Genomic DNA, 27,433 nt, shown 5'->3' with positions numbered 1-27,433 from the left:
TGACCCTAATGACGAGAAGTGGCATAGAAAATGGATGGATGGATATTTTTTTAAAGAACATTATCATTGCATTTAATTTACCTCACAATGTAAGGGTGTCAAAACAATGCAAAAGGAATTTAATGCAAATGATTGCTGTGCAGAAGGAACAGTTAAGTTAATTACACTACTTAGCCAAAAGACTTAACTGGAAAGCGTTTAGCCAGAGGAAATCCACTTTCCCTTGTAAACAAATGTTTGGACAATAAGGCTAGGAGACCTGCCAATTTAGCATAGAATGAATGATAAGCAGTTCACTATTAATCAGTTTAACTAGAAGCTCCACCAATTAAATTGTCGCAAATTTTCTGAGATATTGGGGGGAAGCTGAAGTGCCTGTCGAAGACCCACGTAAACACAGGGAGAACATGCCAACTCCACACTGAAATGTTCTAATGGAGAATCGAACCCACATCTACAGACTGGTGGCATGCTCACCACCATTATGTTATTTTAATGAATTGTCAACAATTCAACTCTCCCAAGTTGTTTAGTTGTACTTTACACAAGCACCTAATAGGAGTGGAAAATAAAACTAATCCACAGTTTGAATTTCAGGTATATAGCTCGGTTGCTTCCAAACGTGTGTATGATGGAATCTCGGTTTTCGTCATTAATCGGTTCCTCAAGGTCAGACTACACCAAAATGTACGAAAACCAATCTAATTTTCCCATAAGAAATCAAGTAAATCCAATGAATCCATTTCAGACACCAAAAACTATTAACACAAGACACACTGATGCAAAAAACTAAGCAAAATACATACAAATGATAAATGAAGTGGATGAATGAACATTTAACATCACTTTTACCTTTTATTAAAAGACTTGTTGGTGAACACAGTGATGAATGGAAGGAGGACGGGAAGGGACGGAAGAGCCACGCAGACGCTATTTCACTGTAGTCCGTTACAAGGACGGACACGCACTCGCAGTGTTAAATATCCAAGATTAAACACCATAATCAAACTTATTTGTTCATATAACGCACACAGAGTAATTAATCTTTGATTGATTGATCTTTGCGCTGTGAGGCATTCAGGCGCACTCGGAATTGTGACTGTTGCGCCAATTGTTGATAATTGTTATTCACGTACCCCCATGACAATTTGGTAACCTAGGATATACAAGACATGTGTCGAACCCCGGCCAGGGTTTCCGCTACATGTAATGGATCGTGGCGGGGCGCCACAGCTCAGTAAAAGCCGCCACTCCTTGGAAATGAGTTGGGTTTTTTAATGTGAAAACAATGTAATACAAAGTAATACAGTGTATGGATGGACATATGTGCTGTATCAGGGGTGCCCATTACAGCGATCACGAAGATAGTATGGGTCGCATGTCACCTGCATCATGACGGTCACTTCATAGATGTCATATGACATCAGTTAGCCCCCTCCTGATTCGCTCTCATGCCGCAGTGGCAGCATAAAAAAAGTGGAGAACAAGCAGCGACACACAGATAAACTTTCATCTTTATTATTCTGATTACGGATAAACTAACTCGGCGGTAAAATGCCTATATCTATAACAAAAGTTATCCGTTCACTTGTAGCGGCTATTTATGTAGAAAAAAGTCAATTGTTTCATGGCTGTGCGTCTCGTCATGAACTCTATTTCACAATGAATTGGAAAATGTGCTAATTGATGAAAGCTTTTTAATATGTTGCCTTGACTACAGCTGCATTGTCTTTTGCATCATCCTTTTAATTTCTCTTATACCGAATCTGTAATGTGTTATAGCAAATGCTAACTGGACGTAATACATGATGAACACTACATAGCTATTTCACTGACATATTACTCTGTGTATGTACACAACTATTGAGGAATTATGTGTTCTTATCTTTATTGCCATACTGACTTAAATTGTGAATTACTGAATGATATCAACTATTTTGATGACCTGTAAACTTTGAAACAGAATGTGAAAAACTAATCATTAGTATTGAGTTGAGATAACAGATATGGGTTTTTCATGACCGATACAGATACCGTTTATTAGTAGTTGAACAGGCGGATAACCGATATTTGGAGCAGATATTCATTTGCAGTAAAAGTGTAACAAATGGCGTAACAATGTTGAATAATACAAACACTTAACTTGATTTAACTGCCTAAAGCATGTTTATTTAACCAAACAAATAGAAAAATAGCTCCAAAAGAGCATGGAGTTCCTAGGCTAAGAAGCATCTCTTAGAAGTTGAATAAAAACTTAAAATAGCTCCCTGAAATGTTTCCACAGTAACATGTGCACACACACAATCCATCCATTTTCTATGCCGCTTATCCTCACTAGGGTTGTGTGTATGCTGGAGCCTATCCAAGCAAACTTCGGGTGAGAGGCGGGGTACACCCACACAGAGATGCCCAACAGAGATTCGAACCCAGATCTTTCCCGATTTCCTGACTGTGTGGCCGACATGCTAACCACTTGGCCACCGTGCAGCCCCACCGTACCGAACATGCAGAACCGAAACAGTTCAATACATAAAGTACAGGGAGTTAACAAGCTCAGCAGCAACTCTTGTAAAGTTTAAATAAAAACTTCTGAATTTTTTCAGCCTTCATCTTAGCGTACTTTCCTGCAACAAAACAAGACTGAATTGAAATTTCTTTCTCTCCCTCTCTCTCTCTCTCTCTCTCTCACACACACAATCACACACGCAGGCTTCTACAATCACAGACTGTTTCCAGATTGATATTACCGACAGCATTGTATCAAGTGATATACAGACATATCGGGAGGTACTATGAGCTACCAAAGCTGCTGCGTGTGTTTACTCCGCTCTTATGTTATTGAAGTTTGTTATTGTAGTAGTCGTGAGCTGTAGAGTTTTTCATGTGACTTTCACGCCAACACACTATTCTCCACATTATATACATTCTCCCCATTGCTAATACATAGTCTGCTGAGCCTTTAGACAGAGCCAGACCAGCAAACTAATGTTAGGGTAAGCTAGCTAACCAGCCTCCACCTTGGTGTGTAGTAGTTGTGAGATGGAGAGCACTGGGATGTTTATTACAATTTTGAGAGTTTTCTGCCTTTAACTTGACATGTGTGTTTGCTCTAAGACGACACTGAAGTTGCTCTAAGGACGTTATCCACACAAGAAAACTCCCCTCTTCGCTCTAAGCGCTGCCACTAACGCGTGCTGTGGCTTCTTGCTAAACCAATCAGATGGCGCCGTGGGTGGAGCAATGCTGGAGACAGAAGTCGCAGTTGGCAGGAGGGAGGGAGAGCGAGGCACGGCTGAATCTGAGCCGAAATAACCTAGTTTTATAGTGATTTCTTGATAATGGCCCGTCGGATGTAAAATATAATTTTAAAAAAGGCCGATACTGATATACTTCAAAATGCCAAATATCGGCCTCGTCCACCACTAGTATTTTGTAGTTGCAAAGTTTACCTCTTAAATTTTATATACGGTGTATGTGTTATAGTAAGAGGTAGGTCATTTTGATTGTGTGCATGCCTGATATATATGTACAATGTACATCTATATTCATATTTATAAACTACATATTTTCTCAGTTTGTAGTGGGAGGCTTTGGGACAAAGTAGCCCACAGGCTGAACAAGTGTGAGCACCCCTGTGCTATAAAGATACATGAATAGCCTATTATTTACATGCATCCATCCATGCATTTTCTATGCCGCTTATCCTCATTAGGGTTGCGGGGGTATGCTGGAGCCTATCCCAGCTGACTTCGGGAGAGAAGCAGAGTACACCCTGGACTGGTTGCCAGCAAATCGCAGGGCACATATAGACAACCAACCATTCACACTCACATTCATACCTATGGACAATTTAGAGTCGCCAATTAACCTGACATGCATGTTTTTGGAATGTGGGAGGAAACCGGAGTACCCGGAGAAAACCCACGCACGCACGCATGGGGAGAACATGCTAACTCCACACAGAGATGCCCAACGGAGATATAACCCTGGTCTTCCCGATCTCCTGACAGTGTGGCCTTATTTCCATGTTGACCACAATTAATTTGAAACAATCATATCAATCAATCAAATATCATAAAAACGTTTCACTACACTTTATTTTGAAAAACATGCACCGGAATCACCTGTCTGCCCTGTTGGCACTTGACAGATAAGAAGTGGAAGAAAAAGTCCAGAGAAAGGCGTTTAAAGTTAATTAATGCATTTGTTGTTTTCTGAATTTGGTGCAGTGGCGAGGGAATTTTACCAAAAAGCTCAAAAATAATTACACACGCCACTAAAAAGGAAGCTTCTTGGGGACAAAGAGCTGCTGAATGGTTATCTTTACCACCCAATGTATAGTTATTTTGTACGCACTCTTTGTTAGCCATAAGCATAAAAATTGAATTACATACTTCATCTGAGGCTTAAGGGAGGATTTAGCTGTTTGGTGGAGCCCCATGAAGGGGTAGTAAGATAGAATTTTGTTCTAAAATGGTATTTTTTGTGTGTGAAATTGCTCGATTTTTAACACTTTGGCTGCCCATTTTGTCACCATCACGTATGCATTAGGAAATGATCCTGACACTGTCCTCACTGCAGTTACCAATGATATTCTGCATTGGTTATGCATGAAAAAATATTGCTCTTTTACTCTGCGAGGGCAAAGGAAAAAAAAACAAACCTATGTCACGGGAAACAGCGCTCTGCTATTCTGTGGTTTCATGTCTCTGCTTCTCTAGCCAGGATAATTTTGCTCTCCCCTGGGGCCAAATGTAGAAGGCTGTTTCAAAAGTCCAGCTGTGCCGTTAAAAGACCTTGTGGCACATCGGTAATAGCTTCTTTGAAATGTTGTGTTGAATATACACAGAAAAGGAACATTTTTTGCCAGTTACATGGCTCCATTTCCTGTGTCGCCACACTTCCCCTGTGCAATTTCAAATGAAAAGTCATAATATTTGAGTCTATTGCTGACTAAGTCAAGCTCAGCCTTGACATCGCTGCGCTGCAATCACTCTCCAACAGGTGGAAACACACACACACGGTCAACAGTGCTGAAGTGGGTGCCACAGTGTCAAAGTCTTTTCAAGTGAAACATCCACAGGCCCATCCTCAGGATCATCACGCTTCGTTGTGGATGATCCAATCACACGGCCCGACCCCTCCTTTCGTTACCTTTTTAGAGGAGTCCAAATGGGTGAATAACTGGATCCAAGTGCGTATGTACTTGTGACTGCTGTGTGTGTGCGTGTTGTGGGAGGCTGAAACCAAAGCTGCCTGAGCCTGTTGTTGATAGCCATGTCTCACCCACTCAGTGTCCCAAAGGGAGACAGAACCAAGACCACTGCTTAGGGTCTGTCTGTTCACACACATGAGGCATAGGCTTAGATTACACAGGGCTCAGATATGACTCATCCCAAGAAGGAGGGATGGGGGTGATGTACTCTCTCACTGTTGTTTTGCACAACGCAAACACACGTTCTATCTGTACTGATAGCCACATCATATGCTCAGGCAGAGGACCCTGTGGTTCCACACACCTGCCACAGACAGATGTTAAGAATAAATCAAGAGTGAAGAGAAGCTTCACACTGGCCCAAACACCACTAACTCAGCACACAGACTGACTGAAGAGCAAACAGCTGCACATGACAACACACACCCATGAAATAAACAATAGTGTGTGCACCTGACGTACACACAGGAAGAAAAGCCATATTATGATGGGAAGGTTCTGTCTCACAGGATCCACACACATTTTCTCTGTTTTTAGCAATGCACTGTTGCTGTGTAACCAGCTCCAATCCTCCAGAGCTGAGGGATTTTAAGAGCGATTGTTCTGGAAGAAGACAGAGTCCTCCAACGACAGACAAACAAGTCACAACAAGGCGGAAAGCAGTGTGGGTGGTTTGGAGAGGAAGCTTTTTCCCCTCGCTGCTGACTAGGTGGATTTCATGATTTCTTCATTTAAATATAGCCTCGCCAGCTTAGGACGAATAAGCACTCTGACAAAAGCCCTTTGAAAAAGACATGTTTCACAATCACATACACACAAAAAGGCTATAATTTGGTACTGTGACCTCCAAGAGCAGAATCCAAGCATGAGACATCACCCTACATCCTGTCAGTCAGTGTGGCCCACTTCCTGCTTCCAAAAAGAAGTCACATCCATCCAAACACGAGTAGCTTTTGTCAGTGCTGGCAGCTATGTCTATGGGCATCTTTTGTCACTTCTGGAGTTTTTTTTAGCCTTTGTCATCTAACAGGCTGGAAGGAAGCAATATGATCTATGCAAGTATGTGTGTGTGCGTGTGTGTGTGTCAGTGTATGTGCATGCATGGTATGCAAGTGTGGACTGTGTATGTGTCAAAAAAAAAACCTTCACGCTTTGTGGCCCAGGAACAGGATAAAGCAGAGAGTTAACCAGCAGCTCGCTGACATTATCTCCCTCTTTGCTGTCTTGGAATGCCAGCCTGCTGTGAAACTCCAAATACGTGACGTCCTGTCACACCACTATTGTGTGTGTGTATGTGTGTGAGCACTAGTGTGTGTGTGCCAACTCGGGGAACGGGGACTGTGAGAGTGTGACTGTTTTGCTTTTTCGTTCCAAGCCACAGCGACATGCGGGAATGTCTGTCTAATACTTAGTAAATTCCAATACTAAACAGCTTGATGTTTACAAGCATTATGTTGAATCAAAAGTCAAATACCAACAAATTGCCTTGAAAATTAACGTTCACAAGGAGTCGCTGAATTTCTTAATCCATTACCCAACAAGTTTGTTTACAGCTTAAAATGGATGACTGGGCAAAAGGAAGCACAAGTGCAGCCCTTGTGATGCCTATGAATGACTCAAGAGGTCAGGCAGCACATCCACGCTGAGTACTCCGGGTTAAGGGGATGAAACCAAGTGTGAAATGTGAGAAGACAAGCCAACATGGTTTCTCAGGCAACAAACAGTAAGGCGACAAACATATCTGCGCGACTGACGAGTATGTGAGGTATTTTACTAAGAGATGCTTGATATGAGGGCAAGATGGAAAAAATAATTTAGAGTGACTTTTACAAGTGGCTGGGTTCAGACAGGTTAATCAGTAATGGCCTGTTGTACTTCAGACAGGCGCAGTATGAGCTAGTGCGTGTGTCACTAACAAGGCCAACGCCTTATGGATTTGAGCTGCTTCAAACCTCGGACCAACAGATAATCCACCTGGATCGTTTCCATAGAAAACATAAGGAAAAATAGATTTTTTTCCCTTTTTCCGCCCACAATAGCTATTAATATATCTTGAGAACATTTGCTCATGTCCTGCTAAGGACTGGAATTTTAGCTGAAACACAGTCCTTTTGGAGGATTAGAAAGAGGCGGTCAGGCATTTTCATGCACTCACCATATGTACGCTCTTATGAGCAGACTTTCACTGTGTCGCAAACACACTAATGGGCAGACACACATCTCTCTCACTCACACACACGCGCGCATGCACGCACACAGGTTTAGTTCCATTGAAGTGACGTAATCTGAACCCTTACACACGACATATCTTGACTCACTCAAACAAAGGTAACCTTTCTTTGAAAATAATTCTCCCTAATATCAACAAGGAGCCCTAAATCCTGACAACCTGACAAGAATTGTCCACAGCAGCGCCAAAAAAGCTGTGTTATAATGACAGCCCTGTAAATTGTTTTAATTATGACCGACACAGATAACAGCCTGTGGAAACATTGTTTCTTTGAGCCCTCTGCAAGATCCACAAATACAGTATTTCCCTGGAAAACGCGATTGTTGTGTGTTTATCGGAGTGTGTATGTGTGTGTATGTGTGTATGTGCGCGCATACAATATTCATTTTGCTGCAGGAGGACAATCTATGAATAACAATGAGAGGCGCTAATGAAATCAGCCATCAACCTGCAATACATACATATTAAAGCAGGACCTCAGAGTGTCATTCGCTTAGTGCATCATTTGTTCCCACTCATTTTTTCCCTCTCTGCCACCTGACCTTTAGCGTATGTAACCCCACCCCCTACTTCTCAATACTTAAAAATAGTACCTGCAGTACCTTTGTGTAGGACTCTGCTGCATCACATTATGGGGTGTTGCTAATATTTTGGTTACCATATCTACTTGCATTACAGAGGCTCTTGTCTTTGATCTCACATGATTGCGGAGGTGGCCTAATGTCATCAATACATGGCAATGCATTTCAGGGATTCACTCAGGATTGCATTGTGTAGTGAGAGTACAACAAATGAGGTTACCAATCTTAGAATAGGATTTTCACCTTACTGCAAATGGTAACCAGTGTCCAGGCTGCACCTTTACTATAATGTCATCTCATCCCAGCTGCCAGGGAACAGTGCTCCTCCCTTCCCTCTGAATACGCTTCACAGCTCTGGCCTCTCTGTCTCTCCCTTTCTCTCCCTAACCCCCACCCCCACGCTGGCAGGGAAATGGATCCCTCCACCTGACAGTGGCCATTTTGAGCCTGCTCTGCTCTCCTCTCCTCTCTACTCCTGCTTCCCAGTAAACAATGGGAGAGGGATAATTGATCAAACAGCCAGGGATCCGCGAGCAGGGAAGGTCACCGCCCGCCAGCCCAGCTCGCTACAGAGGGGAGGAGGGGGAGATATATGTGTGTCAATATGTGCATTTGTCTGTGTAGATGAGTGTGAACATGCATGTATTGCGTGCGCCTATGTATGCATGTGTGTGTGTCTGTGTGTGTGTGCGTAAAAAGAGTGAGTATGGGGGTCTCTCTGATGCTCTTGAGCTGCCATTTTTCTTCCCTGACAAAGACTCCATCTGCCACAGAGCCATTTGCTGCCTCCTGAGTCGGGAGAGCATTCTGCAAGCAGCGTTCACCTTGATGTCACCTCCACACACATCATGCCTTGCTGACGCTGTATACAAACACACACACACACACACACACACACACACTCAAAGACACCATTACAAATGTTATTTTCCTCATGTAGCTTTGCATAATATGAAAGGCCACAAGAACATTTGGTAACACCTTTTCACCTATAAATCTCAGTTTTGGCTTCACTGTTAAGGTAACAATATGTTTTTTATTGTGGTTGTATACAACTGCCAAACACAACTAGGCAGACACTCTTATAGCTCTTACCATATACACATCTCAAATGTGGTCATTTCAGTTTTTCACTCAAATGCATGCACGCACGCATAAAGCGTGTCCAAGCAGTGGCCCTCCCTCGCCACCGCATAGCTGCTATCACTGTGCAACCATCAGCGCTGTGCATTGTGGGAGTGTCTGTTGGGGCAAAGAGACGCGACAGGGGCTGAGGGATTCACACGCCTCTGAAAGACAGCCAGAGGGAGAGGGAGAAGAGACATGCAGGGGGTGGGGGTGCAGCAGTGAGGGGTGCCGGGGAGGGGAGCAAGATACGAAGGGGGCCGGTAAGTGGAAATGAGAGATGGCATTTTAAAGAGGAAGCTGAATTTCACCTGCAATTACCGTAGCTCCAGGGCACGTGGCTCGGTTAAGAGACATTTCATTCCAAAGCCACCGTGTATCGCTGCAACACGGAGCTCTGAGAGGTGCATAAAGAGGGAGAGGGAAAATAGAGCAGTGGATGGCCAAGATGGCCCTCAGCAGATGTGGCGATGAAAGAGAGGACGCAGCCATGGATGTAACTCAGGAGAGGAGAAGGAGCGCATGCAACAGAGGAAAGAGGATATCTCATTCAACAGGCCCCAACCCGGCCATCTGCACACCACACTAGACAGCTGAAATGGGCCTCTGAAAGTAACACACGCGCGCAAACACACACACACACACACACACACAAACACTTTAAATCCCATGCACTCACACACACTTAACAAAAAGCAGATCAAATACTGACACAGTAAAGTGCAAAGAAAGCTGGTTGTGTTTAATGATTAATATTGTTCATCGCATTCATTCTCGTCTTTCGATGAAGCCTCGTTTTGTCTCGCAGAACTCCAAATGGAGCCGGTAATGGTTTCCCCGAGGCGCAGTGTCCTGGCTAGTTTCACCAGGCACACTGCTGTGTTTCATAGGTGAAGTGTGACTGCACAAATACTGTAATGAGCTCTCCCTGGGAGCTAGGGGTCTCCTGGCACAGCTAATGGCTCCTCTGGACTGCAGCTGTATCCAGGTTACAACCTGGCCTGGCCAGCAGGCCCAGGGACATGCAGGCCTAGTAGCCACAAAAGGTTCACAGTAACAGGTATGTATGTAGTCAGAAAACCAGGTTCTGAAGAATAAAAGGTAATATTTGGTGCAGGATGTTAAGTGACAGGGGACTGAAGAACCTGAACAAAGAATAAAGCATTAAAAGATGTGGTTCCGACATAAATGCAGAAGATAAAACTAGACACACACACACACACACACGCGTTCATGACAAAAAATCCAAACTATGCCTTTAACGATCATCGAAAACACAGCAAGACTTGCATGTATCATACTGTATGTACAAACCATACAGCGTACACATTTGCAATATGGATCCATTCATTAAACACAACAGTACAGAGAACATGATAATAAATCAAAAGTATCTTTACTTAGGCATTTTTTTTAACCTTTAAACCCCATATATCCTTCTGCAGATACAACTGAACAAAGGTAACCAATTCCAAACTTGGAATTACAGGTTTCAGGATGTCATGCTCATCAAAGTGGCAATTTCAGGTAGTTTCAACAAATAAAGTTTGAAACAATAATAATAAAGTGGCTTCAGCATCACAGCATGTGTTGTCACTTCTTAATAGTAGTGTTTTACTGTTGATGTTAACTTATTTTACACTGTGACAAGTTCATAAATTTGCATATTTAGTTTTATGCTTAATTTCAACAATGGATAGCTTATTTTACATTTGCTGAAGAATGTTAATGTTAAAAAAAGGTAAGTTAATAAAAGTTATTATGGCAACAATTATTTTCATTATTTCCCATTTTATATTGACAAAAAAAGGAGCTCGGTGAGCCCCCTGTATGGGATTGTGCTCAACTTCAGAGGTTCCAATGTAATTTAGTCAATGCAATAATTAGGGTTGTTTGGTAAGTTGAAATGTTTTCAAACAGTGGAAGAGGAAATAGGATTTTTTTAAGCTCAGCCCAAGGGCCTCAAGTTGCAAATTGCAATCATCTGTGGGAGAGCTTTGTGAGCTATGAAGTATAACTGTGTAGTCCTAATGTTTCCCAACTGACATGCAATTGTGTTGTTCTGTGACACCCAAACTCAGCATTGTGCATTCAACATCGCATCATAAACTACAAAAAAACAACACACGGACACACAGAGACCTCCTGTTGTTGCCCTCTCTGGGACAGCTTGGGTTCTTAGCTCGGTTTGTCACATCCCATTCAATGTGGCCCCCCCTCCTGACCACACATTAATCGGACATGCAGGCGGCCCCCAAGTGGACTGAGGCTCCCTGGGTGATAGCAGTGATTCATGGCACAAGGGTCTGTAAAAGAGCAGCCTAGATCCGTGCTGGGACAAGAAGAGCCAAAGCTGTTTGGCAGAGGGTAAATCAAAAGTCTGGCTAGTGGACTGAACCCTGTTGAGACCATGTGGACCAAGACAGACAGACAAGCACGTGCGTGTGTGTGTGTATATATATATTTATATATATATAAAATGTGTGCGAGTTGAAGAAGACATGGATGGGTAAGCCCCAAAGAACACTAAAGCGTGGCAGTTGAATCTACACTGTTCTCTATCCTGAGGACAACCTCGCAGCAACTTTTTATAACAACCATAGCTCCAAGGCAAGTACAAAGTACTAAATGTTTAGGCGTTATCTCAAAACACTTCCCCAATCTAACAGGGAACCGGTTTAAAGGGCACTGGGAAAAAAGACCCAGAGAAACAAAAAAAAAATACAAGAGCTGAAAATGATAGCACTTGCTCAAATTGATGAAACCCTATTCAGGTTTTGTGACAGGCAGAGAGACACACAAATTCTTCCCCTCAGGCTATGAGGTGTAATTTCCCCTTCCAGTGTCACAAGGGCCACATAGAAAAATTATCTGTAGCTCAGTGACTGACTGCTGCCGAAATGTGTGTGTGTGTGTAATATACATCTAACCCTCTGCCCGTCTAGCTAAAATACTGCAGTTCTGTTCCATTCTAACACACAGTGGGATGCGGATGGAAATGTTGGTCCCACAGGACGGACACACACATGCACATTTAAAGAGCGGACTTATGGGTCTGACGCAAGACTATCTCAGTCTCACGTGTCTCCCCCCTACGGCTGCCTGCTGTTCCTGACCTTCGAGATGTTTTTCCCTCTCTTTCTCCCGCTCCCTTTATTCCTCTCTATTTCACACTCACGCAGCGCACATCCATCCTCAACCGTGCATTCATGCACACATACACACAAACACACACACGCCCCAACTTAGGGCTGTATGAAATCAGTTTGATTTTTTCCCCAAATTCAGTTTGTTTTTTCCATTAAATTCGTTTTACCTTATGTTCTATTTTATCACTATAGTGTGTGTGATTTATAGGTCAGTGAATAAAATGTCTGTGACATTTATTGATGCAATACATCGCTGGACAATTTTGCTCAGTATTTCAGAAACGGACGTAGCTTAACTTTTTGAATGGCAAGTCAGCCTCTGCACAAACTCCTACAAAATCCTCAACAAACGATAATGTCCGTGCTTGCGGTTATGGAAGACAGAGTCACCAATGCAATTCCAATCGCTTTATTAACAAGCGGTAAAACACAACACGGCGTAAACACACTCATACAGCCCGAGTCGTACACACACACTAGCATCCATCCATCCACTTTCTATACCACTTGTCCTCATTAGGTCTCGAGTAAGCTGACTTCGGGTGAGAGGCGGGGTATACTTTGAACTGGTCGCCAACCAATTACAGGACCCGCACTATCATGCTCTGCTAAACTAAGCCAACCCAGCCAGCTTCTAACCATGCTTGGTGTGGAGTAGGAGATGAGTTTCCAAGTTTTTAGCCAACATAGCCGGTGTTTCAGGTGGCCACTTCAACATATTTAGTTCGGGAGGAGGCGGGTTAGTGTTTGTGAGGATATTCCGCCACAATTGAGCAGTCCGTTGGGGAAATATATTTCCACACAAACTTTCCTTCTCATGATGACAGCATTTCATTGACATTGTCAGTTTCTGCAATCTTCCACGTTTAACAGATCCCATTTTTATTGGCCAATTTGTGACTCCATCTGAGATTCCCAGAAATCATATGGCCCGACTAACTTCTTTTCTGCACACCTCCCAGTCAGTCTTGTGTTGTCATTAAGACACTGTATTTCAAGCCTTGCTACTCCCACCTTTGCTTAAGTACAAATGGTCCACATGCATTACAGCACCTAATGTATGCACACTATCTTCCTAGAGCTAAAGCATCACAATCTTAAAGTGGATAAGAAGCTACATGCGTGGTATAATGACAAGAAGAAAAAAAGACACTCCTGCTTCACGTATGTTTATATACCTTTCTTGCGCTTGTGATTTAAATGAAGACAAAGACAACATGAATGCATACCTGGCCTAGATCCATTTCTCCTTCAACATTTTGGTTGTCTGACTTAAGCTGCTCTCCCCTGGTTCCCCCCAACAAATGTCCGCTAATTACAAACATAGCAAACATATTTGGATGAGCTCCATCAACCTCTTTGTACCCCTGGTCCGCAGAAGGAGGCCCAGAAAACCCAATAAGGAACAGCTTCACATCACTCGCCCCCAGTAAATGATTCCACCAGAGGGCGAGGATTCATCAATACTCATCACAAATGATACAACCAGCATGCGCCAACATAATGCATCATTCACAGTCAGAGATGGAGCAGCAACTTGACAGAATCAGGCTCAGTAACACGCAAAGTATTTCAATGTGCTGCACATTCAGTAAAAACCTTGTAATAAAAGACACTTGCAGGCCCAAGGCCATCGGGTGGAAAATGCAAGTCATTGTCTGTGTGCGCAACAACAAACTGCCACCTTGGTGTGAAGTGAAGCCTGGAGGACGCAGCCGCGCCCCTGACTACAGATAGCAGTCACATAGACAGGAGAGACGCACACAGAAAGGGAGCGAGAAGGAAGGGCGAGAGGGAGATTAACGCCGCACGTAGCAGCACATATAAACAACTGCACGCAATCCAGCATCCCTGGGAGCCCCTGTAGGGCACAGTTAACAACCATTTACATTCTACACTGGCTCTGAGCAGATAGCAAACTCAAAAGGATGCTTATTAGCCGCGTATGTTTCATACAAATATTCTCATTTGAATAGGAGAAATCTAATTAATTGCTCGATTCACTGAATGAACCCCAAATTTGTAATGTAATAACCTCTTTTCAAGGGTCTCTTTTTAAATTAAATTTGAAGAGGGAAAAAACATCCTCTTCACTGAATGAATTCAAATCAAATGAGGTAAAACATACAAAAAAAATGTAACTATGGGGCAATATATAGATTTTTCTAAAGTCACGTGTCAACCATTTTACGCCACATATTCCACAGTGAGAACAAGAAGATACTCACTGTTTGAGGTGTCTTCAGCTCTTTGACATAACTGCTGTAACACCTGGGGGGAAAAAAAAAAACATTGTTGAGTTTCAGAGAAAACCGTGTGAGTCACAGGAATAAGAAGTGTTTACGGCGATTTGCTTTGATTTACGTCACAAATGAAATTGATAAATTTTAATTAACGGTGAATGCTTTCCCTGTTGGGCTAGATGAGGGGGATGAGGCCCCTGAAAGTACCTACACAGCTTTTATTAGCATTAATGGAGTACACATGCATCCAAACAAGAAAAAAAAATACAGTGCCTGAACACAGCTGTGTCTGCACACAAGATCCAAACGCACATAGACACATGCAAACGCTCTTCTTCCCTGAACCATTTCTTGCAAAACCTGTTTGTTCGAATTGGATCTAGACACTGGAGCTTTTGAGTGTGAGGATATTTTCCCCAAACACAAGACAGTTCTTGTAGAGAACCAAGCCTTTCCAGTGTTCTCACGCCCATCTCTCATGCATTGTCTCTAAGGCCCTCCTGTGCTCTCAGCCTGAGCCTAAACTAAGCAGCTCAACACAACAGATGCCGCTACGCCGCGCGTGTGATACTACAACTAGCACACATACAGATTGTGCCCCTTTTTATATCTTATGGCTCGTGTTCAATTTTTTTTTGAATATAAATGTGGACAGTTTGGTACAAAACGGTGCAGAAACATTTTTACCATCAAGGCCAACACCAGTATAGTTTCCAAACTGTGTGTGTGTATGTGTGTGTGTGTGCGCGCGCATGTGTGAGTAACTATCTAACAAGGTTTTGTTGACAAACATGTCCATCTGGTCAGCAGCATCAGAATTAACAGAACAGAAGCACTATCACACAACTCTTGTTCACTTGTATTTCATCTTACCTTCTAGTATCCCAAAAAACAGCTTCCGCAGCAATGAAAGAATGGCCCTAAAAATCCTGCCCCTAAGAGTCAAAAGCAATTATAATATAGAGAAAGACAAAATGACATGTCTGTCAATACAACTCAATATATGACTGACAAAGAAAACAGCAAGACTGCCTGTGTTGATAATAATCAAACTGCAATGCCTTCTGCCTCCATTATCGGCACGCTCAGACAGACAAACACATGTGCAGACAACAGACACACAAACACTTTGATAACTCATCGCCGCCATTAATGATAACAGAGTGCCAGGTAGGTTGAATTCATCTTCTGCCTTTTCATAAAGACCTATTAGTGGATGATTAAAGGATTTCTGCTCTTCGGGGTTCAGCACAGAAAATGATTTGCAAGGTAAATCACTCTGGATAAGGAAGCTGTTGCTGTCTGCCATATTACTGAGTGGAAATCAGGCTGCTCATCAATTTTCTGTGCAATCCTTACCAGTTTGCATCAATATAGCACCATTGCGTTTTGGTTAGGATTCCAAATCTGTAGTCATGTTCAACTGAATAACAATCGGCCAAAGTAATTACACCCTGAAAAGTTGATTACTGTCATTGAATCGCTATTTTGTCACATAATGTTAATAACGCTCAAGTTGATTCCAGCAATCATTACCTTGCCTACTAATATAATGAACATTGACATAAAACACATATTTTTCTTCGCCCTCTTGTTAGTGTTCCGCTTGGTTTATTGCACATTATAAGCGCTCATCCCTCAAACTGATTCAAATTCAAAGACCAAATGGCATGTAAACTTGCTACATTTAAGCACAAGCCCTTATTTGGCTACCAAATATTGGACATTTTCAGCAAGAACATTAAAGTGCAATCATTATTGGAAGAGTAATGATGCAGCAATTATTTCACGGGAGATCATTGACTAAGCCAATCCAATTACATTGATCTGATGTTATCCCTTTCCTGCTAACAAACTAGCATATTTGCTTTGTATGTCAAAATAACTATCATATGCTGTGGCACAGTCACCAGTGTTAATGGTCCTATTCTTTTTTTGGCATTTCAACTTGGCAGCGGTATCGCTCAGCGATTACACAAAATTTCGGGGGAGAATGATCTTTTCTACCTCAATGGTACACTAATCACTTCATTTCAAAATAATATATTAAAATCTTAACAAATCACAACAGTGTTTACCATGATATAATTAGTTCATTATATCATGGTATGATATAATTGGGCAATTATATTATGCATAATTGAATATGTCTCTGATTTACAATGTTATCACAGAAGTAAATGATTCACCTTTTCATTAACTGAGGGGAATAATAATGTCATCATTGTTTCCGAAAGTAAGACGATGCCGTAGCTTGCCATAGCAAACAGTGAACAATCCAAATGTCATTATTATAATAGTCATTACTGAGTCTCATGACTACATTTAATAATTTGCAAGTTAAAAGGCAAACAGAAAAGGCTGCTTGAGCCCTCTTTTTCAATCACTGTTGGTATTCAAGTGAAGAAAACAACACAATGATATTAGCCTAAAATCCTTGGCTTTTGAATATTTGATGCCTTCTTAGTAGATGAGCAGTAGACACTGGTGAGGTGTTTGTCTCTTGTTGCTCCCTGTGGGAGTAAGCCAGTGAAACTTGGCCGCAGACATTTTCCTGAAGCCCCCAGAACAAAACAGGCAAGTCTTGACAGTCTGTCCACCACACAGTCGTCACACAATCAGTTGCAGGAAACCAATCCCTAAATAGCAGTGATTCATCTCTTCATCACACACAATGCCAGTACACAGTGCACAAAGAAGCTCTCTCTTCCTCCCTTGCACACTCTCTCTCTCTCCTTGCGTCCTACCCTATCTGCCTCAACCCCTTTCCCCCCAGTGTGGTCTCTCATGCTGCTTAAAAATAAGTGCTTCTCCCGGCTTTCTTTGCCTTGTGATTTACTGGCAGTGTTTAACTGGAGGGCAGCATCTTTTATCGTTACATGATCTGCGGCTGAAAGCTGACAAAATGGAATCTGTGTGCTAGTACTTTTTGTATGTGAGAAAGTGTGTGTTCGGGGCAAAGTAGTGAGCTGGTGGAGCAATAAAGAAGCGGTGTGGGAAACGTTTGTCTACATGCTAGTCAAATCCTCCCAGCCTCCCTGTGTCTGCCTTTCCAATATGTGTGCCTTTTTCATTCCACTAAATGGTTTCTTCCTTGACTAGATGGAGCAAGTGCTGTCTCAGGGGAGCCGACGCATGGAGCAAAGCGCTTTGGGACAGGCAAAAAGCTCTGAACAATCCTGCAATCCATTTGTGGAAGATAGAATGTATAAGATATGCCAAGCTTGACTGTGTGTGTGTGTGTGTGTGTGTGTGTGTGTTTGTAAGTGCATGTGTGTTCTTGGCTGTGTACAAATGCATGTTTTTGTGCTGCCGTCATCACTCATCTCTTTTCGTGGCAAAGAGCCCATTGCTGAATTTTGCTCCTCCGTATGAGACAAATCTCATTCATATGCACTCAAGCTGTCTTGCTTGGTGACTGTCCACAGTTCATTTGGACCAATGGCCGCAGTACAGTTATATGAGCAGATCGACAGGCTCGCGAGCAGGCCTACACATCAGGATCAGTGTATCGTTACAGCTTTTATGATCCATCAGCATGACATGTGAAGGTCAGACTAGCCATGACCAACACAGCTGTCACAATTCCTCCCTCCCAAACACTCTGCCGGGTAAATGCTCTTCCAAAACACTCGGGCCAAACATGCTGCACAAGAAGCTGTTTGCCTCATGGCCCAATTACCTCGATACATATCGAGCTATACATGTATTGGTATAAAACATAGAAACTAATCATCACTATCATTGGTCTTTCGAATGTAATCGGCATTTTAAATTAACAACCTCTGCTGCTGGAAGAGTAAAGGTTACAGTGGCACTGTAAAGAGACGTGGATCCACTTTGATTTCAGTATTTCAGTGTGCATGTGTTTGTGTGTATCTGTGCGTAGCTTCTATTAAATGGATCTACTGTCTCCTTGATCAAGGGAGTCAATAAAGGGCCAGTCCTGTCAAACCCTCAGGGTTAAGTGCACATGCACATCTGTGACTGTGTGTGTGTTGGACAGATTCTAAAGTACTTTGACAGGTGAGTGATTGAGTGCTTTCATTTCCCTCCAGCTACAAGAAGACTCACTTCACTCATAAACACAGTCCTTGCGCGCACGCACACACACACACACACACACACACTTGGGTGGATGGAAGAAGACAGCGATAGTGAGAGCTGTTGTTTCCTAAAGGATGCTGCTGCTGCCTGCATGCTTAAATTAGCTCTAAATGTTTGGATTACACACGGGAGCTCTCGCAGAGGATTTAGCAACCATCGCCTGGAGTTTGGGAGATGTGTCAATGTTTCCATCTGCGTGCAAAACACGCACACTAAAACCCAACGTATATTCTGAAAATATTCTTGTTAAATTAAAGACAGATTTCATCCATCGAAATTACCAAATGTTGGGATCCTGAAAGATGCTCTAAAATGTGTTAAGTAGAAACAACACAAACCAGAAGGACTCATGGGGTGTTCACATTCCACTTTTTGAGAGCACAACCAGAGCTTCAGTTGGTGGGGGGAGGATAGGATATGTGACCAGACGCAAAGACAGAGAGAAAGGAGGAGAAGGGGAATGAGGGAGGTCAGCGCCCCCAGTCTCAGATAAAGGCCTCTCCCTCCTTTCTTCCACCTCGGCTTTCCAAGCCCCTGCCAGGATCGAGACGCGTCTCACGTTACAGCTGTCTCTCAGTGTCATCGTTCAGAAGGCGAGAGCACAAGCGAGGGAAAGATAGAGAGGGGGGGAAAAGCGGGACAATGCCACAAGCACCAGGCAGGCTGAGGCGAGCTGGAGGAAAAACAACAGCAATAGCAGGTTAAGCTGGATGAGGAAACCCATGTGGTTTGTCTGCCTGGTGGGGTTTTTAAATGATAACGTTAATGCATCAATGTTCCCCGCAATGTTGCGCTGTCACTAACAATGTATTGTGCTTTGACCTTTTCAAGAGAAATTATGTTGAAATGTGAATAATACACATCACACCATTTCCTCCTCATCACCTGAGACACACTGAACACAAACTATTTCCAAATTCTAAAAAAGAGGAAGTTAATTTTTTACACTGAGGTTGAGCACACTGGGAGCAGTCGAAGAGAAACAAATTGTACTCAAAGGTGGAGATGGCAGTGACTGATGTACTCAGCTTATCACTACGTGCAATGGGGCTTCTGTGGATTAGACATAGTTGAGTCACTTCTCTTAACATGAGTCCCCTTTTGTAACCTTAAAACGCTAAAAACAGCAGCTTGTCCCAGGTCCAGTAATGACTAATCCAGTGATTGCTAGCAGTTCAGACTGTGCTGCTAACAAGGTAGGGCTGTGCAGGTCAGTACTGAGTTAAGTCTGATTCAGACTGACAGCATCTTTCTTTTCAGCACTTGTTTGTGCGAGAAATAACACAATGCCATGAATTGCAGATATGAAGGATGCTGCATATGCAGGTTTATATCACAAAGTGTAGCGCTTGCACAGTTGTACACAGTGTGAGATGAGTGCACGAGTGCCGTTTACATAAAACATGGTTTGGTACAAATACACAGAGCTATTGCACAGCTCCAAACTGCTTTCCTGTTTGTTTTTTCCTCTACCCTTGTCATTTCTCATGGCATTGTGTGGGAGTTAAATATTTAACATTCTGGCTCAGCCTGGAGCAGGCTTTGCCAGCACAGCTAAAATAAAAAGCCTTTGTGGCAGCAGTGACCACATTTTAAATGCTGAAGACGATCAATAAATGGGGGCTGTCAAGGCGAAATTGCATGAATTTGTGTATCTGTGCTGGTGTGTGCCCCATCCAACAGCACATGTGTGTGCGTTGTGTCTCTTCTTCGCAGCCACTGCTTCCCTGTCCACTAGAAGCCATCCAGTATCATCAAGAACCCCTCTGACCCGGAAGGCACCCCAACAGAGAAACCAATATTATTCCCATTACCACATCCGAAACCCTCTTCCCTTTCTTTTCCACTCCCAGCACCATTTTCCCAAAGCGCTGCCAGTGTGTGGGAATTCTAGAGAAAAGTGTAAATACAAGCTCTGTGCTGCATATGCAGAGAGTTGAGCTATTGCAAATATCAAACCAAATAGCAGATTTCCAGACCTTGTTGCCATTTTTATAATCACGTTCCTACTGAAACACAATGATACATATCTTGACAACACGAGAAGACTTTCTTGAATGTCTCCTTTGCATGCATCTTTGTTACTCAACACGAGACAGACATTCACAATGTGGCTGTTTTCCTGCCACTGTCATACAAAGCACATTAAATTCATGCTTTCTGCTCACAAAAAGCAAAACTGTTCGAGGTGGTATGTCTTTTGTTTTCACTTCCTCGCCAATGTAGAAAACAAAACAGCCCTGAAGTAGAAAAAAACATCAAGACCTTTGGAGACTTCATTAAAAAAAAAAAAAGTAGCCATGAATTTCACAGGGCATCTGCTATATAGAAGGGTGGGGGTCAACTTTTTTACATTCCTAGTGGAAAAACAGGCATCCGAATGAGGCAGTGTTCACAAACAACCTTGACTTTCATCAAGGAAATTCTCACATTGAATGATAAATAGAGGCCCAGGGGAGCCAAGAAGCAGCTTATCACCATTCCCTCCCAAATGTGGCTGTCTTCTGTCTCCTGAAAGTCAACACGGGGTGACCCATTTGTATTTTACACTCCTTATTGTCTTATTGTTTGGTCATTAAGCCACCATGCGTAATCCAAACATTATGCAAAGAAAACAAAAACGAGGGTTGATTTGTACTGACTTGATGAGCAGTTGAATTTGTTCACTTGTTTCTACAAAAGCAAACACATCCCTGGCTTCATTAGCTTAAGATTTTTTTCGAGACTTTCTAAACTGCATTAATGCCAGAGCTCACGTTTAAAAGATGGCTGTCACTGTGCATGCACTTGTACAAGTATTTGTGCAGCATGATGCTTATCAGAACTCACAGTGGGCCAAAATAGCAAGGCAACATAATGTTAACTGGATCATCTGAAGCGAACCAACTTTCCAACTGAGAGGACATTAACCTGTGAGGCCATGTAAGCACATCAATAAGTAAGCTGCCTGCGTGGGCCTGTAAAACAGCTCAAAGCTGTTTGACGCCAATGCACAGATAGCTAAATACGTAAACTGGATACGTAACAATAAGAGGCATTAATCTAGTGCCCAGAACCTTTTAGAGCTTTCGCTAAAATGCATCTTCCTCTCAAAGGGCTATTAGCCCTTACAGGATTAATGTCTTCTACTAAAACATCTGTTAAGGTGCCCACTTCTTGGTATATTTCATAAGTAATTATTGTTTTCCGGGTGTGCACATTCACATATTCATACAAATGCTTGATGAGTAAAATATGATCAAGAATGACTACTTATTGAATGGTTTACTTAACACTGAGCAAGCCTCAGCATCATCTCTACATTTCACAGCTCTGTGTCAGCACTAACATGCAGAGATTTGACAGGGCTCCCAGATGGTCATTATCAATAGATTGTTTGTGGCTCCAATTAAATCGTTGTCTAAACATAAAATCCGGCTAAGACAGCCACAAAAGATTTAGGTTACGGGGTAACAGCAGACTGATTCTTGGGCACACAGATTATATACACTCTAGTAAAATTGTGTCACATAGAATATTACTGAAATATTGACATGAAGACAATATGGATGTTCAAATTTGGTTAACTTTCAGTCAGATGAATGGCTTTAAAACAAAGTTTGAAACTCATTTGAAACATGCCACTATACCCTTTTCATGTTTCACCATTCAGTGAAGTCCACGATGTTCCACTTATTTTGAGCTCTTTCTACAGACAATGTGCCTTTGAATGATATCAAAGTTACTTCAACCATCACCACTTCATACATCACCAGTTTTCAGGACAATTGTCTGTTTATAACATTGTGTGTGTTTACACACTATGGAAATTGTAATAACAAAAATACAAATTGTAATAAAAAAATACATCACCCAATATGCCTGAAATGTAACTCAATACAAAAAAAATTGATTTTGAGACTCAAACCATTAACTATTGATTGACGTGCATACTTCAAAGATGTTGCTATCAGGGATGGGCATGCAGTCATCCCTCGCTACATCATTGCTCGAACATTGCTCCTTCGCGCTATTGAGGTTTTTTTTGTTTTTAAATGAATTAATGATCGCGGTTTCGTGGTTGACTATGGCCTATTAGTCAAACAATACTGTAAGACTACATATGACTTCATATGTACTCTTCTGGTCACTAGGAGTCAGTAATGTTACATTGATGAGAAAGATTATATTTTCTTAACACAGTGCATGTAGTCAGTCATGGCATGTCCAACATGAGTGAAAAGAAGTTCTCACATTATGTGTGGAAGTGGTACATTCATGGCTTCTTACTGTGTCCTTCTTCCCCACTCCATTTTAAACACTAAATTTAGAAAACATAAATTGGAGGCTAGCTGGTTAACTCTGTAGCTTGCTACATGCTATTAGTGGCAGCCATCTCTCATGTCCCTGCAGTGATCCTGTAGCCTGTGCATCAGTGTTGCGCAATGTGGGTGTAAAAGAATATCAAGAGTGTAAAGGTGACTATTTGGGTGTTATGTCACATCTCCAGAGCTCTAATAATGGTTAAAAAGGGTATTTAGAAAGTCATAAACAAGTTTTCTATGCTCTAATTACAAAAATATTCTGTTTATTAATATGGAATCCTACTTTGCTTCACTTATCACGGTTGGGTCTGGAGCCAATTAACCGCGATAAATGAGGGGCGACCAATAAATTATTCAGTTAATCCAAAATTTGATTTGGTGGAACTGATTGTTAATTAATTTGTGTCGACGCAATTGAGGAAAAATGGACTGCACTACTTGGTACTGTTGATTCAGCCTCATTTAGTTTGCGTTCTCAAGGAAACAGCATTAGTGATGGAAGTTGAGCTACATCCTAGCAGACCCCCACAATGGCACAACTCCTCTGGGCAGCATTATCTTGCTCAATAGCACTTGTATGGAAAAAGGAGTTTGGAATAATCAAGGAGAGATTCTCCCATCTCATTAAAAACACAAACATCAATTTGTCCCCAAAACTGATCAAGCAGACGTAATCAAATGCCTATCCCTACTTTAACCCACACCCCAAAAAAAGATAGCCCCATATTTAGTAGAGTACACACATAGCTTTGTGTGCATATAGGATTGAATCCTCCAAAGCTGTCCAAGTTCTGTCAGATTCAGCACCCCAAGACACAGAGCCCGTGAACCTAATTTCACCTAATCAGCTTAGTCAATGGCAACCATTTGCTATGACTTTGGTAGACATGCAAATAGGGCTTAACTATGTCTATCCCTAATTCCTCAATGTTCATGTCGAGCATAAGTCCTCCTTTATCGCTTCAAAAACAACAGTTCCAATTTCTGAGAATGACAACCACATAAGAGTATAAAACTACAGCTCAGAGTTGTTTTTTGCAGTTGGCCTGGCAAGAAGAGACGTCTCTGATTTGAGTGTGCTTGAGGTAGCACTGTGTGCTTTCATTTCAAACCAGCATGGCAAACAAACCCTGACAGATTTGTTACCCTTTTTCACTTTGGCTCCTACCCACTCTCTAAATTATGGAAAAACACAATACATAAGTATATCACTACTTGTTTGTATGTTCTGCTGCTGCACATTCACACAAATCTCAACTATCGACAGTTTTTTAAAGCAAGGAGACGCTGTTGTGTTTCAATTCAGTGATACCACTAATGGCTTCTTAGCGGCTCCATGAAATCAAGCAGCTGTCATGTCGATGCATCAGCAGCGTGAGGAGGGAGCGCCATCCCATAAGGACAGGGGCGCTGCGCCTTCATGTTTGGCTAAACATCTGCTTCTCTGCTCTCCAGCTTTGCAGCAATAAACGGCCAAACAAAAGAGGTGGGAGGTGAAATGATCACATTTTCCATTTCAAAGCATTTACGTGTTTGGTTTTCCTTTCCTGTCCCTTTGGACATAAGATGTGAGCTTGAGTTTTAGCTCCACTGACTCAAACGTGTGCAACATGGAATAAATAAGATGAGTGCTTTGACTTCAAATATTTTCCAACCCCCTATTTGTCTCAAGTATATGCAGCAGACAAGAAATACTGTATTGTCAGTCAGTCAATCTACTTTTATGTAAACAAGCTTACATTAATTGAACAGGACTGTTCATTTAAAATTAATTAATGCTATTTGGCAATGCTATCCAGTTTTCAGATTTGGCAGTAACAATTCTTCCTTTAATAGGATTCTTAGTCATTAACCCCCCACACCCCCCTCTTTCCTTCATTCATAGATAAAGCACTACTGGTTTAACTTGAAATCACATTTACCAGCCCAAGAATAGAAAAGGAACACACATTAAACTGTGGCTTTGATTTCTTTTGTATCCACCTGCCTATCCCAAATAACGTAATACATACAACGTATCACTTTGTACTCGCCCTTTACAACGTCTTGTCCACTAACGGCTAACTACATTTGCTCCCAAACGTCAGACAACCCATGCTGTACCTTAATGTCTTCTATGAAACCCACTATCTATGAAACACACTTTTCCGTTATCCCCCACCCCCAAGCATCTTTAAAACTTTGTTCAAACTTACGAACACAACGTGGAAACATTCCCCGTATGTGAATGTTTGCGAGCAAGGTGAGTTTGGAAGCTATTAAAGTGTGGAGGGGATGGATTAAAGACAGCCAAGATGGCGAATGGCTTGTTGTTTTGGAAGGGGCAGGGGGAAAAAAATGGAGGATATTGTTATATACACAAAGGGATACATCTCCACGACACTACTAGCTTGACTGCTCGCTCTCGATTTCAGGAAGCGACCGCAAAGTGGCAGCTCCCTGGCAAGGCTGACCGGCGAAGCAACGGGGCACAAACTACAAGATGGTGTGGGGTTGAAACAACAAAACATTGGACTTAATCGGAACCGAGGGTGCTTGGTTGTGTATTTGTGGCTAATTATTTAATCCTAGTGCTGAGGGACCGTGAAAGTGGATGGCTTTCAGCGGGCGGACGGAGCGAGGACCAACGGCAGAGATGTCCCCTTGAAAAGCGTTACAACATTCAAAAGCGGCTCAGCAAACCGACAACCGTGCGTTTATACTGTTAACTCAAACTAAACACACAACACTAAAGTTGAATTTGTCCATTTAACACAATACACACGCTGTTATTAAATACAACCTATTGAGTGAGTGGTGAGCAGGGACACACAAAGACGAATCCCACGATCAAGTCAGCACTTTGAACAAAACACTTGGTTTTGTTTTTAAAACGAAATCAAACTTAACCGATGTGAACTCGTGTGTCGCTTTCGACAACATGGATTTACATGAAAGCCTGAGAACAAGTACTGTAAATACATTTAAGCGGTGAAACAAGCAGCGAAGACATTCAATGTGATGGCAGGAAAAAAACACGGCGACGGTGCAATAGGGAAAACACTTACCTTGTTTTAGTTTCGACACTTTACTTATTTCCACAAATGCTCGGCTAACACTCCTGTTTGTTCGTCTTCTCGCGTCTTTCCCCCTGCTAGGTCGCTTTTGCTTATGAAAGAGGTCGATGACGAATGATAAAGAAGGGAATTGGGCAGTAATTGAGTCTCGGTGTGTGCGTGTGTGTTAGTTACTAACAGCAGATTGAAGGAGACTCTTCTCAAGGTTTATTCAGCTCCACTTCAAGGAGCCGACCTGACGTCAGCTCTCTACTGCCACACAAAGAAAACTTATTATTTGTGCAGCGGCCCTGGTAACCAACAATGCAGTCACTGACCGTTATCACTTTGAAATGCGACATTAAAGATATTACATCTACGTAGGAGCCAAAAAAAGGAATTCAACTCCCTTTATGACATTAAACCCCTCAAATCCGCGTGAATTTCATCAAGTCATTTTTAAATAGAATGTCCGTATTTTGTTTTTAATCAATGCTATTTTTTTAACTGAAGAAAAGTTGTATTTCATTTTAGCTTTACTTAATGTCATCATATTATGGAATTATTGATTACATCATACAATTTATGTTGTGGTTTTCCAGCATGCTGTCATTTCTCCATGCCCTAATGTCAGCAAATATATTTTAAGGTGCAATGGCCAATATCTGTCACAAAAGTGCACATTTCATGTATGTAGTCATTTCTCCACGCTGGAAGGTATGAAATTCTGTTTTTCAAGTAAAGTTACTGCTGACATATTTTATTAAAGCTGTGTGTTTCATGTATACAGTCATCTCTCCTGCAGGAAAAGTATGAAATTATGTTTAATTAAGTGCATTTCTCCCACAATCTGTCACTGAAACTGCATGTTTTGTACATGCAGTCTCTTCTAGGATTATATACAAGTGTGTCTCAATAAATTAGAATACCATGCAGAAGTCGATTGATTTCAGAAGTTGAATTCAGACTAAGACCAGTTAAAGGCTCCAGATGTTTTTTTTTAGTTAATTTGCTGATTACAATGTAAATAAACCAGTAACTTCATGAGCCTGACTTTGGGGTTTTCATTAGCTGTAAGTTATAATCATCAACATTATTAAGATATATATTCTTTAAATATTTCACTCTGTAGTGAATTTATAGAATATAAGAGTTGCACTTATTGAACTGAAGTACTGAAATTAACTTTCCAAAGATATTGTAGTTTATTGAGATGGACAAGTGCAGTTATTTCAACGATCTTTCACTGACGTACTGTATATTTTAAGCACACCTCTCACACAATCCATCACCAGAACTGCGCAAACTTTCATGCATGTACTAATTTCTCTACGCTAAGAATTGTGAGATTGTATTCAAGTAAAGTTACTGCAAACAGTCATTTGCATGTTGCACATTTACATGCAGGATACAAAAAAACAATGCGCATGTGTGCTTCTCACTA

The 27,433-nt window shown here is 41.9% G+C and overlaps 1 protein-coding gene across 13 annotated transcripts in view; it reads right to left on the bottom strand.

Moving 5' to 3' along the window:
- baz2ba (bromodomain adjacent to zinc finger domain, 2Ba) overlaps window positions 1–26,223 on the bottom strand; it is a 71,248-nt gene extending 45,025 nt beyond the window's left edge. For all 13 annotated transcript variants that reach the window (XM_054769760.1, XM_054769767.1, XM_054769761.1 and 10 more), the window contains exons 1-2: window positions 26,002–26,223; window positions 14,529–14,571 (exon numbers count right to left, since the gene is read on the bottom strand). The gene's annotated coding sequence lies outside the window, so the exon portion shown is untranslated. The remainder of the gene's footprint in view (window positions 1–14,528; window positions 14,572–26,001) is intronic.
- Between the last annotated feature and the right edge of the window lie 1,210 nt (window positions 26,224–27,433).

The sequence above is a fragment of the Dunckerocampus dactyliophorus genome, chromosome 3 (genome assembly GCF_027744805.1).
Source record: "Dunckerocampus dactyliophorus isolate RoL2022-P2 chromosome 3, RoL_Ddac_1.1, whole genome shotgun sequence".
Lineage (NCBI taxonomy): Eukaryota > Metazoa > Chordata > Actinopteri > Syngnathiformes > Syngnathidae > Dunckerocampus > Dunckerocampus dactyliophorus.
This window is presented reverse-complemented; position numbering and strand designations above follow the sequence as displayed.